This window comes from Littorina saxatilis, linkage group LG1 (genome assembly GCF_037325665.1).
Source record: "Littorina saxatilis isolate snail1 linkage group LG1, US_GU_Lsax_2.0, whole genome shotgun sequence".
NCBI classification, from domain to species: domain Eukaryota; kingdom Metazoa; phylum Mollusca; class Gastropoda; order Littorinimorpha; family Littorinidae; genus Littorina; species Littorina saxatilis.
The window spans coordinates 72,799,072-72,812,230 of record NC_090245.1 but is presented as its reverse complement, the minus strand read 5'-3'; positions in this window follow the sequence as shown (position 1 = coordinate 72,812,230).

The window sequence follows — 13,159 nt, the reverse complement described above, 5'->3', positions numbered from 1 at the left end:
ACCTTGGCAGGGAGCAGGGGAAATTCACTTGCCGGCATCAAGTGATAGGCTAACTCGCACAAACATTGCCTTAATTCGATTTCTGAAACTCTATCCTCTAACACGGCCGAGGCAAAGTGGATAAATTTCCGGTTGCCCTTCTGTACATATATAAAGATTCACCCCAACATCTCAGACGGTTTGTTGGCGACTGCCATTTTTTTCTCAATTTGCTTTTCGTCTTCTTCGTGACAGTCTTAGTTTTCTTTTTCTTCTCCATTTTACTTGTCTATTTTTGTTCGGCACTTTTTTGTAAAAACACCATCTCTTCTCCTTCTTCTTTTCCAGTTTTCGTACATGTAGATTTCTTTGTTGGCACTTACTGTACACGATTTCTAGTGGTGTTTGCCACTTTAATTGCACGTCTAAGTTAATCCGCGTGGTTTTGTGACTACCTCTATATCATAGTTGCAAGTTAAAATTATTTTTTTTTAAAAAGCCGGCCGACATTAGCGCATGCGTAAACGCCTGCCGTGACCCCCATGAGCTCCCAGCTAACCATACATGAGAGCAATCCCATTTTTAGAATACTAGGGCTCATGACACTAGAATGATATAGGGTGAACCAGATTGTATTCGAGTTTAACGTACTTTGAAACAGCTACTTGCAATTAGCTTTTTAAATAAATATTTGAAGAAACCTTAGCTTCCATGTAGACGATCTAATCAGTCACTATAGATCAGCCTATACTTTCATTAGACAACAACACCCTTTCACTTAATAATAATAATAATAATAAATGAACATTTATATAGCGCAACATCATAACTTTACAATTATGCTTTTTGCGCTTGACACATTTAAAATTCAAACACAGTTATACAAGCATTTACATCTACATTCATAGTCAGCAACGCTTGATTAAAAGCATACACCATCAAACATACATTACAACAGATTCTTCCACTAATTAAGTAATAAAAACATGAATAAAATAGGTAGTAAAAACAAGGAAATACCAGCTGAATACCCTTAATCAAACAGAACATGTTATTAATACTGAAAAACAGCCCTAAATGTGTATACACATTATCACATTATCACTAAAACAACAAATACACTACATGTAGCCTACTGATGGACTGAGAAAACAAAATCAGGGGTTGTATTTCTTGAAGAGGTGCGTTTTAAGTGCTCGTTTGAATGCTTGGGGTGACTGAGAGTGGCGGATGTGAAAGGGGAGAGAATTCCAGTGTGTGGGTGCGCAGAAAGTAAAAGTGCGTTGTCCGTATGTTTTGGTTTTGGTGTGTGGAATGGTGAGGATGCGACAGTCAGAAGAGGCACGGAGTTGTCTTGCTGGAGAATAGACGGTGAGGAGTTCAGAGAAGTAAGCACATGAACACATACGAACAATCTACACCCTGACTCCTTGCTATGTAAAACAAAACTGTGTTTGCGGAATTAATGGTGTAATTGACACCTATGTAGGCCTTTTATATGTACACAAGAAACCATTTTCGTTCTGCCGAGAAAGCAGCAAGGCTGGAGGAGGTATTATAGTGTATTGGATCAAGTGGAAGGATGCTTGTATTCTACTTAAAAGATTGGACCATGCTTTGACGGTGTATTGTGTGTGTGTGTGTGTGTGTGTGTGTGTGTGTGTGTGTGTGTGTGTGTGTGTGTGTGTGTGTGTGTGTGTGGTGTGTGTGTGTGTGTGTGTGTGTGTGTTTACAACATGTGTATACCTCAAGTTTACTTTTGAACTCACTGTTGTGCTATCACTAAATTATTAAAAAAAAAATTTTAATCGATTGTTCATTAACATTCCCTTCTCCGAACAATTTAGAGGCCGACTTCAACTCATTTTAAGGCGGCAGGTCGAGGCTTATATACATAGATATTATCTAAGATAACCACAAAGCTTTTTGACCCTTCGTTGGACTATTTCTAGAGTCTCAAAATGTTGGTAGCTGAAGATATTTGAACAAGATCTTTTTTTTTTCTTTTTCGTGTAGTTGACGAATGTTAATAACAGCGTGGGTCTGGTTCGGTCAGAGACGTGTGATTCGCGGGTCAGCCACACAACCCTGTGATCAGCAAACTTGACCAGACTGGAAGACTAATGTGATTTCGCCAACCGGCTCTGGAACTCATACCACACCCCTCCCTTCTCCAAATTCGTCCTCCATCCTTACCCCTCCCCCTCCTCCCCCCTCCTCCCGCCACTCTCTTTATAGTCTCCCTTCTCTGGAACTCATACCACACCCCTCTCTTCTCCAAATTCGTCCTCCATCCTTACCCCTCCCCCTCCTCCCACCTCCTCCCGCCACTCTCTTAATAGTCTCCCTTCTCACTCCTCGTCCTTACAAGTGTCTTTGAACCATAGCTTGTCACCTCATTTTCTTCTTCGTTCTCTGTTCCCGACTTTTGACCCATGTATTTGTTACTAGAATGAATACCCGCTTCGCCGGGTAGCCGGCTTCGCCGGGAAGAAGTACTTAGAGCCGTAGGCCGGCTTCGCCGGGTCCGAACAATGGACCCGCCAAGCTTAGGTCCCTCCCAGATTCGTGGAATGGGAACAGCACGAAAATGATTCAGTGGCCATAATGCCATTCCTGACCATATCGAGTCCCATCCTCGTCGACGAATGTAACCGTGTTAATCACCTTTAGAGGCGAACTCCACTCAAACAGGATTGAGCAATTTAGAGCTTATCTCTAAGCCCTTTTGAACTGTTATGGCTTCTCAAAGGAAGTCCAGTACACACAAATACACAAAAGCCGCCAGACCACATCACAAACAGAACTGAACAATCCCCAGGTGTTGCTCACATAGAGAAACAAACACACATACACACACACATACACTTACGCACACACACACACATACACACACACACACACACACAAACACAGAGAAGCCGTATCTATAGAGAGATAGATGACAGTGTATTTTTCGCGTGGCCATAAATTGATTCGACCTTTGCACTTTTACAGTGAGGATAATTTACGGGTCCAATTTACGTTCTGGACACTGCGGTGACCTTCTAAAAATAGTAACAGAACGCCGGGAATATCCGAAGATGCCCCACTCATACTATAGTGCACCATACGAAGGAAGGGAGGTAAACGCTGAAAACCTGGAGAAGATGAGAAGATAAGGAAGAGTTACTTATAATGGTGAAATAAACACAAAAACCAAAATCGGTTCAGCGCTGCGCGCTGAGAGCACGTGTTGAAATATCTCATCGATGATATTGTGTCCGGGGTGTAGCTGAATACGGTGTCCAAATTTGAAAAAGATCCACCGAGAACTTTGGCTTTGGTGTGTCGGTATGGGGGCCCGGGTAGCTGAGGTGGAACCAAAATCGGTTCAGTGCGCACAAAATCGGTTCAGCGCTGCGCGCTGAGAGCACGTGTTGAAATATCGACCAGGTTGTGTCCTGTCCCGGGTCTACCTGAATAATTATGCCCACCAAATTTGAAGCAGATCCATCGAGAACTTTGGCCGTGCATCGCGAACTCACACACAGACACACACACAGACACACACACAGACACAAGTCGTATATATATATATATATAGATAATCGTAATGTCTCGTCTTCCCTTTCCTAAAACAAAGAGAGTAGTTTCAGCTATCAGTATACAATGCTCTAATTCTGACCTGACGTGTGCGTTAACATTTTCTATCTGGGGTTTTCTTCTGTTCCTTCTCCGTAAGATTTACTAGCAGAACCGCAGCACGATTTTTGGAAGATCATCATCATCATGCATCATCATCATCATCATCATCATCATCATCATCATCATCATCATCATCATCATCATCATCAGGCCAAACAAAAAAATAGGTGTGGTTACGGTAACCCGACCTACCCTATTTTTAGGGGCCGATCCTATAACTTTTTATTACATTTGTCAAAAAAAAAAAAAATAACGAGTGCAAAAAACGCAATGAAAGCGAAAGCGCCCGAGTCGCCCACTTATTTCCCTGTCAAGTAGGTTTAATTTGTACACATTAGAAAAAAAAGTTTAAAAAAAAAGTGATTGCCTACCTACCTACCCTATTTTTGGGGGCTATGTTACCGTAACCACACCTATTATTTTTTTTGCCTCATCATCATGCATCATCATCATCATCATCATCATCATCATCATCATCATCATCATCATCATCATCATCATCATCATCACCACCACCGCCACCACCACCACCACCATCACTCCCATCACCATCATCACAGTCGTCTCTTTGCTTTCCAAGTTATCTGACTCAAAACACAATATTTTGTCTTGTAATTCCTCTGAAGAATTCCATCTCTCCACCCCACATTAACCTCCTTCTCCTCCTTCGCCTCCTGCTCCCCACCCATCCCTCTCTTTCTTTGCTGTCTTCCGCTACGTGCGACAGAGATCAATGTTGCATGAGGCAGAACAGGGGAAAGGTGACAGGACATAATGACGTTAGGGTCAAGGGGAAAATGACTGCCCGTATTGGCCGTCACTGACCACCCAGGCCCACCACTACTCCTTCCTCTCTCTCTCGCTCTCTCTATATCTATCTCTCTCTCTCCCTCTCTCTCGCTCTCTCTCTCTCTTTCTCTCTTTCTCTCAGTGTCTGTGTCTCTCTCTCTCTCTGTCTCTGTCTCTGTCTCTCTCTGTCTCTCTCTGTCTCTCTCTGTCTCTCTCGCTATCTCTCGCTATCTCTCTCTCTCTCTCTCTCTCTCTCTCTCTCTCTCTCTCTCTCTCTCTCTCTCTCTCTCTCTCCTTGTAAAATAAAGTTGGTTCGTTCGTTGGTTCGTTCTCGTTCTCTCTCTCTCTCTCTATCTCTCTCTCTCTCTCTCTCTCTCTCTCTCTGTCTCTCTCTTTCTCTGTCTCTCTTTCTCTCTGTCTCTGTCTCTGTCTCTCTCTCTCTCTGCCTGTGTTTCCAGCTTAACGGTTAGACAGGACGCTGTAGTGCAGGTTTAAACAAAAATGTACCATAGTAAGGGTAAGTTTACAGACTGGTTGATTATAGACAACCCGAAACAGTTGCAAGAACCTCGGTTTATCCATCTTCGAAGAGTGTGAACAAGATACACAACACAAATAATACAGAAAGCATTTGGTTTGGATATTTTTCCTTCACATATGACAGAACGCAACACCAACATTTAAAACTTTCTGTGATTAACAACTGTGAAAAGTAGTTTTATGTAATTGCGACTCGTATATTATGCACGAAGTCATTACTTGTAATTTTAACAAGAAGCTTGTATAGGTCCCAATTTTGTTTTTATTTAGAAATAGTTCTGTAAGAAAATGTTTCATCTGTTTGTGATTCGTATGACTACCATCAGATACATACTCAAACCTTGTTATTTCCGTTAGCGTTAGTCATATGAGTAAGGCATGCTGATTGATATTATTTCTCCGAATCTATCTTCAAACATGTCCTTTTGACATCGTTTTCATACTTGGACGTGAGACATGGTAATTGTCCGCCCAAAATGAGCTTTTTTATCCCCATTTTGTCTGGCAGTAAGTCTTTTGGCAAATTTAATGTTTGTAGCCGTTTTCTTTTGGGTTAATTGCTTCTGGACTCGCATTTCATGTCTTTTTCCGTCTCAAAACCTTCAGTACACACAAACAAGCCAAGTGCATAAAAAAATAGTGTCTGCGGAAAAATAATATTGTCGTTTTGAACAATTTTCACACACATGAAAACACCTAAACGTACTGAAGGAGCTCACATATTCTTCCTCAAACTTTGCTGGACGGGATATGATTGAACAAATATGAACTTTACACCAACTTTTTGAATGCTATACTAATATATCAACATCCAAAAACAAAAAGTCTGCCAACGTTCCAAAATGTAGAATAAAAACACTAGCAAGGTATGTCTTTCAGTCTCGCCTGTGTCTTCCGAACGAGCTTCTGGACAATTTGTCAGATAGGTTTATTTTCTGTATTATAAGTGTTCGTCTGTCCACTTAAAAGACTGCTGGGATCAGATCAGTGACTGTATCGTTTTGTTTTGTCACAATTAAACGTTTCTATTACTAATGTACTTCACAGTAGTATTGTAATGTTAATTGTTTACCGTAGCAAAACGTATTGTACATTTCGGTCGACTTTCTAGGTTCTACAACAGTCACTCACTGAGAGACGGGCGCAGTGGCCTAGTGGAGAAGACATCGGCCTCCTAATCGGATGGTCGTGAGTTCCATCCCGGCCGCGGCCACCTGGTGGGTAAAGGGTGGAGATTGTTCCGATCTCCCAGGTCAACTAGTGTGCAGACCTGCTAGTGCCTTATTCCCCTTCATGTGTACTGACATGCAAGCAGAATACAAAGTGCGCACGGAAAAGATCCTGTAATCCATGTCAGAGTTCGGTGGGTTATAGAAACTCGAAAATACCCAGCATGCTTCCCCCGAAAGCGGCGTATGGCTGCCTAAATGGCGGGGTAAAAACGGTAATACACGTAAAAGCCGTGGGAATTTCAGCCCATGAACGAAACAAACAAACATACAAACAAACAAACTCACTGAGAATGAAGATAAGTGATGGAATAGACCACCAATATAACTCTCAGAGCTGCACTGAGCTCAGCGAACGACACATAACACCAAAGAAATAGGACAAGAAGCGGTCTAACCGATGCGACCGCCTTAGAGCTAGACTTTGTTCGTCTGACAGGAAGCAAGTGGCACTAAAAAAAAGCATGCTGTTTCAGTCACCTAGTATGAAATGCACAAACAGAAACAAACGAACAAACGTGAAGAAAGCAAACCAGTCGCCTTGAAATGTATACAAAAACGAAGGGGAACAAAAGAAAAGAAAAGACAAACGAAAGTAGCAGTCGACCTTGACAGGCTATAGTCTCAACACAAATAGTCGGTCGCTGCTTGAGGGTGTACAATGTATGGTAAGAGGGAAAACCCCAGAGACATAGCAGTCTTCTCACAAACATCTATACACATGGCTTTTGAACTTGACCAGCTCGTCCAACTAAAAGCAGATACCGCTCTGTGTATGTGCGTCACACGACCTACCATTCCAACCGCAATAACTTACATCCTTGACTCAGGATTTCTTGGAGAAATTGCTGATCTTATCAAACAACCCCCACTTTATGCACTTTGCATCATAGCTACTGTCCCTCTTTCTACACGCCGGGCTCCCATGCACTTACCTCCCTTCATTTACTGCTATTTCCCTCGCGAAGGGCGACAATCTGGGCAGAGGTTGACTTAATCACCGGGAGTAGCGGGCCCTGAAAAGACTAGTTAGCGTGATGGCGGCCATGATCTGACACGAGTATGGGGCAGACGTTGGGCAGAAAGTCACTCGCCCATCATGCAAGCTTCGTCGCTTCTTTCACAACGGAGTTAAATGACAATCTTCGCTTCATGTTTAGTTGGGGGTCAGCCCTACAAATTGCGGTACGCGAGCTGGAATGTAGGATGGCTAATGTGTTGGTTATCGGACTGGGTTTACTGAACGTGTTGAACGTTGATTTGTTTTCTGTGATGTGCGTTGACTGATATGCTTTATTGTGCTGTACAGGGTGACCCCCCCCCCCCCCCCCAAAAAAAAAAAAATGCAACCCATAACAATTCGAATAACTTCTGCACCTGTTCAACGAACTACTTCACATTTGGTGTACATTAACTTCAGCGTATGCATAATCATATCATTTAGTTTCAAAGATCTCGTTCAAATATCTGATTTTTGTGATCTTTCAAACAAATGACCAAATTCAGGAATCGGCTGAAAAGTAGGAGGTTTGACATTGAGCAGTAAACACATTCGCACTATTTCAACCCTCCAGATTTGCTATTATTGATTTTTTCAGATCACCAATGATCTGGGGTGTCTTTGTATTCTTGGACCTTCAGATATTCCAAAATGTAAAAGTTTAGAAGGTTTAAATCTGGTGAGAGTGGGTGCTGCTCAATGTCAACCTTATACTTTTCAGCCGATTCCTGAATTTGGATTTTTTTTCCTCGAAAGAGTACTTGACTTATAAATTGGAAACTTTGAGATATGATTATTCATAAACGGAAATTAATGAACACCAAATATGAAGTAGTTCGTTCTGGAGATGCAGAAGTTATTAGCATTTTTAGCGGTTGCATTGTTTTAGGTCACCCTGTATGTTTTTTTTCTGTCTGATGAACGAAAACTGACCAGCATCTGTGTGATGGGGTTGTTGTTGTTGTTGTTGTTGTTGTTGTTGTTGTTGTTGTTGTTGTTGTTGTTGTTGTTGTTGTTGTTGTTGTTGTTGTTTGTTTGTTTTGCAGTTAGACATACAAATCTTTTTCTTTTTTTTAGCAAGAAAGTCTTGGTTGTTTGTTTGTTTGTTTGTTTATTTGTTGCTTAACGTCCAGCCGACTACGCAGAGCCATATCAGGACGAGGAAGGGGGGGGATGAAGGGGGCCACTTGTCAAGCGATTCCTGTTTACAAATGCACTAACCCATTACTTGTGTCCCAGCAGGCTTTAGTAAAACTAAATTAATACCTACTGGAAGATTACCAGTTTCCAGTATGTTAAAATAGGCTTAACCTATCTACTGCTGGACTTACATCAGAACACTAACAGATTAAACTATACATGAATCGCGAGACAAGCGGCAAGAGAAGAGATTTTTGGAAAAAATACAGGTGAATGAGCAAGAAGGCAGAAAAAAGAAAAGAATTCATGAAGAAAAAGAGAGCATGACAGGAAAGAGGAACCAAAAATCTACCTAACAGCAAACTAGAAAGCTCCTGCGGTTCCAAAAACAGGAGGGGCTTTTAATTTCATAACCGCAGTGCCCCACTGCGGGAAGTCTTGGTTGTTTCTTCTGCACAAAGAACAAACGCAAAGAATATGCATGTGCTTTTTTTAGCTGTTTTTTAAAGTAGAAGAAAAGAAGAAAACATAAGCATTTAACATCTTTGAATGTCTGCATTCCATCCCTGCGAAAGGTTACGCAATGATTACAAGAATAGTCAAATGCATACATAAATAACAACAACAACAAAATCCTAACAAACAAATACATAGATAAAACTAAAAAAGAGACACAAATACGTGAACCAATGAATGAATGAATAAATATATTTTCCCTTCCTACCAAGCCATAGGCAAGTGTCTAGCATAATCTCACCCAAAGCACATATTATATGCAGCTGCATGGTTTTGTAACTGCAAGACAAAACAGAAACCCTGAAAAAAAAGCGACTGGGTCTGAATTAGGTGTGACTCAGTGGCCATAATGAAGATAACGAAAGTAGTTTTATCCGAAAAAGAGCCAGCAAGTCACGGAGGCTCGAGCTACACGGATTATTTTTTTCCTCAGGATTCAAAGCACAATAAACGATTGATGCCGTTGTATGTTTCCTTTTTTTCCGCTGGATAGTCGCACAGCGCGTGCAAAACGTCATTATTTTGACGCTTGCTGTATAGCTTAAAAGTGATTATTGCGTTTGAACACAACTGTTCTTGACCAAAGTATACAATACAAAATGGAAACTGGAAAGGCAGATGATATTTAATGTGACTGATAGCGTCAGCCATAAATATTTATCCAGGTTTACACAGGGGATAAAAGCATCCTCCATTCAGAACGGCTTGGCTACTTTCTGTGTAGAGGGGTACTTTAATTGATTAGGCAAAATAAAAAAAGGTCTGTTTACGGTAACATAGGCCAAAAAACTAGGGTCGGTAGGTCGGGATTTTTTTTTTTTCCAAAAAAACATATTTTTACGCTTTTTTTTTTTCCCCCAAATGCCAAAAAAAAGTCTAGGGTTGCGCGAAAAAAATAGGGTCGGTCGGGTTACCGTAAACAGACTATTTTTTTTGTTGGCCTTTACTAATTAATGAGACAAAGACGGGTGAAACAAAAGAAAAGACAGCTTTCTGAACACTACTTTTTTTCTCACCAAAAGCAGTATAATACTGCATGGCTTTTCTATTTCTTAGATGAATTCTAGTGTGCAGGTTACGCTCCTTTATTTATTTATTTATATACTTATTTCTCATTTAGTTAAAAGGAACCGCACTGAAAAGGCGAAGTTGGTTTTATTCTCCGAAAGAGTTTCGGTAGGCTCATGCATTATTTTCTTTGTGGTCATTAACTAAGAAAAACAAATCCTGTCGTTATTTCATTAAATGTTTAAAACAAATTGTCACATACCAAAGATATGTCTTGTCACAAAAAAGTCATTTTAGACATGTTACGCTAACTCAGAAACCAAATGTGTGATATAAAAGAGTGTAACATTATTTTAAAGACAAATGAAGCCTCAGGAATACGAAGGAAAGAGATGAAGACCACGACATCTCGGTACTAAACAGAGGCGACAGTACACGAAAGTCACTGACGTTTCAATCTCTTATTGGCTCACGTAAGTGTAGCCTATGCGATGGTAAACTCTGTCTGTCTGTGCGTGTGTGTGTGTGTGTGTGATAGAAACTTTAACATTTGAAGACGTCACATTATGGCGTAAGAGGGTTAGACGTCACGCGAAGGAATTACTGAAAGTCTCGGTCATTGTTATTTTGAGCGGGCCGAGACTAGTTGGCAGTCGTGTCCCTGTAAGTAGGCTACACATGCAGACAGACAGATCTAGATCTAGTGTCTCGCTTTCTTGCACAGTGTCACCTATGCTTACTGTGTGTGTGTGTGTGTGTGTGTGTGTGTGTGTGTGTGTGTGTGTGTGTGTGTGTGTGTGTGTGTGTGTGTGTGTGTGTGTGTGTGTGTGTGTGTGTGACGGAGTGATTGAGTTTGTGTTACTGTTTGTCGATTTCTTACGTGAGCCTTGAAGGCTTCGCCTCTTGTTTTTACATTTAGTCAAGTTTTAACGTAGAGGGGGGAATCGAGACGAGGGTCGTGGTGTATGTGCGTGTGTCTGTGTGTGTGTGTGTGTGTGGAGAGCGATTCAGACTAAACTACTGGACCGATCTTTATGAAATTTGACATGGGAGTTCCTGGGTATGAAATCCCCATACGTTTTTTTCATTTTTTTAATAAATGTCTTTGATGACGTCATATCCGACTTTTCGTGAAAGTTGAGGCGGCACTGTCACGCCCTCATTTTTCAACCAAATTAATTGGTTGAAATTTTGGTCAAGTAATCTTCGACGAAGCCCGGACTTCGGTATTGCATTTCAGCTTGGTGGCTTAAAAATTAATTAATGATTTGGTCATTAAAAATCTGAAAATTGTAAAAAAAACAAAACATTTATTTAACGATCCAAATTTACGTTCATCTTATTCTCCATCATTTTCTCATTCCAAAAACATATAAATATGTTATATGTCGATTAAAAACAAGCTCTGAAAATTAAATATATAAAAATTATTATCAAAATTAAATTGTCGAAATCAATTTAAAAACACTTTCATCTTATTCCTTGTCGGTTCCTGATTCCAAAAACATATAGATATGATATGTTTGGATTAAAAACACGCTCAGAAAGTTAAAACAAAGAGAGGTACAGAAAAGCGTGCTATCCTTCTTAGCGCAACTACTACCCCGCTCTTCTTGTCAATTTCACTGCCTTTGCCATGAGCGGTGGACTGACGATGCTACGAGTATACGGTCTTGCTGAAAAATGGCATTGCGTTCAGTTTCATTCTGTGAGTTCGACAGCTACTTGACTAAATGTTGTATTTTCGCCTTACGCGACTTGTTTAGGATATATTATAGGTCTTCGTCAGAGAGGAATGTCCATTAGAGCTTGAGAAGTTGACATGCACGTAAAAAATAAAATAAATAAAAATTTATGTTGAGCTGTTTGGCTTACACCATGCAGCTTGTCATTCTATACTTGTTTGTTTATCTGCCTCTTCATTCCAGGCCATTGCTCCCGCCAGTGCATGTTATACGTCGGAGTTTTCGTTTCCTCCGCCTGTCTGTGTGCCTGTGTATATATACGCCTGCTTGTCTCTTTGTCTGTCTTTTTCCCTCGCTCTATATGTCTGTCTTTGTCTGTCACTCTGTATGTCTCTGTCACTCTTTGTCTCTCCCTCCCTATCTCTGACCCTCTGTTAATTTGTCTCTGTGTTTGTCTGTTTGTCTGTCTGTCTGTCTGTCTGTCTGTCTATCTGCCTGTCTGTCTGTCTCCCTCTCTCCTTCTGTCTCTCTGTCTCTGTCTCTCTATCTTTCTCTCTCTCTTCCACTGTTCACGCGGGTGCTTCAGCGCTAATCTTTTTTATTGCGTCTATCGCTTTCAAACGTTGACACACACACACACACACACACGCACACACACACACACACACACACACACATCTATCTATATGAATATACGACTTCTGTCTGTCTGTCTGTGTATGTGTGTGTGTGTGTGTGTTCGCGATGCACGGCCAAAGTTCTCGATGGATCTGGTTCAAATTTGGTGGGCATATTCAGGTACACCCCGGACACAATCTGGTCGATGAAAATTTTCAACACGTGCTCTCAGCGCGCAGCGCTGAACCGATTTGGGCTTTTCTGTTCATCCATTCCCAGTAAATCTTCCTTATCTTCTCCAGTGTTTTGCGTTTATCTCCCTTCCTTTGTGTGGCATCAATCCATATTCCCGTTACTATTTTTTAGAAGGTCACTGTCCACAACGCTCAATCCATATTCCCGTTACTATTTTTAGAAGGTCACTTTCCACAACGCTCCTTATCTTCTCCAGTGTTTTGCGCGTTTATCTCCCTTCCTTCGTGTGGCGTCAATCGCGTACGTTGCGCCAACCACCTGGCGAAGCCGGGTACCCGGCGAAGCCGGCGTACGGTGCGCCACTCACCCGGCGAAGCCGGGTTCCCGGCATTCGGCTCTACTTCTTCCCGGCGAAGCCGGCTACCCGGCGAAGCGGGTATTCATCTAGTATATATATATATATATGTAGACTATATCGAAACAAAGTTGTTTTAAAATACCGCTACGAAACTTCAGTCATCAACACCACGCTCAGAACGGAAAGTAAATAGACATCCCGGAACAGAGAAAATCAAGCGAGAGCCATCTTCCCAAGACTGAAACCAAGACAAAAATTGTTTAACCCCTTACATGTTAGCAGCAGCGATAACAAACACAGAAGCCAGAGTCTTCCACTAGATCGCTAACCCGTCTCAAGATTTTTTGTCGCGTCATGCGCTTTCATCCCCGGTCGCCCAGAGCAAACTTTTTCAAGGAATGCAATTTTGAACGGC